We start from the raw sequence: 2,120 nt of genomic DNA, 5'->3' as shown, positions 1-2,120 counted from the left end.
GCTTATGATCTGTTAAATTTGTAGTTTTCTTTATTGGTTTTGAGTGTTTATCTTAAAACTCAAGTTTCTTGATTATTTGCTCTTGGTGTAAATCGAACACATTTGTGTAGTCGTTTAAATATATTGGATTTTAAACTATCATACAATTTTTTTCATCGATAGTCTGTAATTGAAATCATAACTCTTATTTATTCAAATTGTATTAATATGTAAAGACCAAGTGTAACCTATATTATCGTTAAATCTCATCTTATAAAACCAGTGAAACTTCAAAATCTTTAAAATTCATGGCTCCTGCCGCATTGCGCGGGTACACAACTAGTATATATATATATCACACACACATTCATTAGAAGGGTACTCATACAATACTTCGAGATATATCTCGATTTTAGTGTTTCATTTTATTACGGCTCATTAGATGTTTTAATACGGTTTTTATGTGGTTTTGAGAAAATGATAATGTTTTTTATTTTTGAACAAAATAAAAATCTGAATACATCATAAAAATTTGAAAATAAATATATTAATATTAGTATCAAATTAACTATTTAAAAATTCTTGTTTTTTGTGTAATTTTCTTTAAATCGGTTTTTTTATTGTAATTTAATTTAGATTTAATAACGAAGTAATTTATTTTTGATTTAATAATATAATTTTTTATAAGAGTAATAATTAAATATTCTGTTAGAACTCAATTTTATCTTAACTACATCCTAGATTTTTTTATATTTAAATGAAATGTTTATCTTGTATTTTACTATGTTTATCAATAGTTAGTTACACGAATTCAAACATGAAACTTTAATAAGCTATACTTACGCACATATTATCTGTAATATTGAATTTTAAGTAATATGCATCAATAAACGGTACTTCATGCACAAAAAAAAGTTTTTAAGACTTTTTATCAAATGTTTTATAATATAGTATATATTTGACAAACTTAATTTATATTTTTAATATGTTTTGTAAATTAATTAAAATTAAAATATTTAAAAATATTTAAAAACAATAATTGAAAGATAATAAAAACACAAAAAGGTGAGTTTGTGTTGAGAAGTAATCAATACGATTATAAGAATAATTTGGAAAATAATGTGTCTACTACTTTTATTGAGGAGGCTTTAATGATACCTTTTAACTCCATTTTTCAGGAAAAAAACATAAATATATATTTATTTGTCAGTATAAATATCATCTGAGCTGTCTGTTAGCATATGTTAAATATGGGTTTTTGGACAACCTGTGAACATATCTCAGTAAAGGCCTATCTGATTTCTCTTAAAATTAAAATGACTATTAATTTTTTTTATAAACCTGGATATTTAATCGGCTATGCGAGCCGACTAATCCTAGAACAACCACCTGCTTTGCAGATAGTCCGTCGCCGCATTTGAGCTTCCGTGGCCACAAAGGGATTTTTATTCCTCCTTGAATTTGAATCTGAGAACTCGTAGTATTTTTGACCTTTGGAGCCAAGCTCAAAAAAATTAATTATACTAGAAGAGTACTCGTACAATGTAGCGTAATACATCTTAATCATTAATTATCTAATTCTGCACCAAATGATTTAACAACTGTCAAACAACACTGTAATATTTTTTAGGGAAAAGTCTAAAAAAATCCAATGTACTTTAGTGTTTGGAATGATTAAGTCCTTGGACAATTTTTTTGAACAAATAAGTCCTTGGACATTTTAAAACATGTTAAATAACTCATTGGACAATTTTTTGGAACAAATAAGTCCTTGGACAATTTAAAACATGTTAAATAACTCATTGGACAATTTTTGGAACAAACAAGTCCTTGGACAATCCAAAACATGTTAAATAACTCTTTGTACTTTTCTAAAACCTGTTGGATACATTCTTATGACTTGTACAACTAGTTAAAGTAGTAAAACAGTGACAAAAGTCCGAAAAAACCCCAATGAACATTCATATTTTGAACGATTAAGTCCCTAAATCTTTTTTGAACCAAAAAATATTTAAATCTATAAAATTAAATAAATATAACAAAAAAATACTTACATTTACAAAAAAAAATAATTACATTTAAAAAAGATTTTTGATAAAATTTATTTTAATTAAAATTAAAATATATTCTGTCAGTGATTT

The sequence above is a fragment of the Cynara cardunculus genome (genome assembly GCF_001531365.2).
Source record: "Cynara cardunculus var. scolymus isolate 2C chromosome LG 9, CcrdV1, whole genome shotgun sequence".
Lineage (NCBI taxonomy): Eukaryota > Viridiplantae > Streptophyta > Magnoliopsida > Asterales > Asteraceae > Cynara > Cynara cardunculus.
This window is presented reverse-complemented; position numbering follows the sequence as displayed.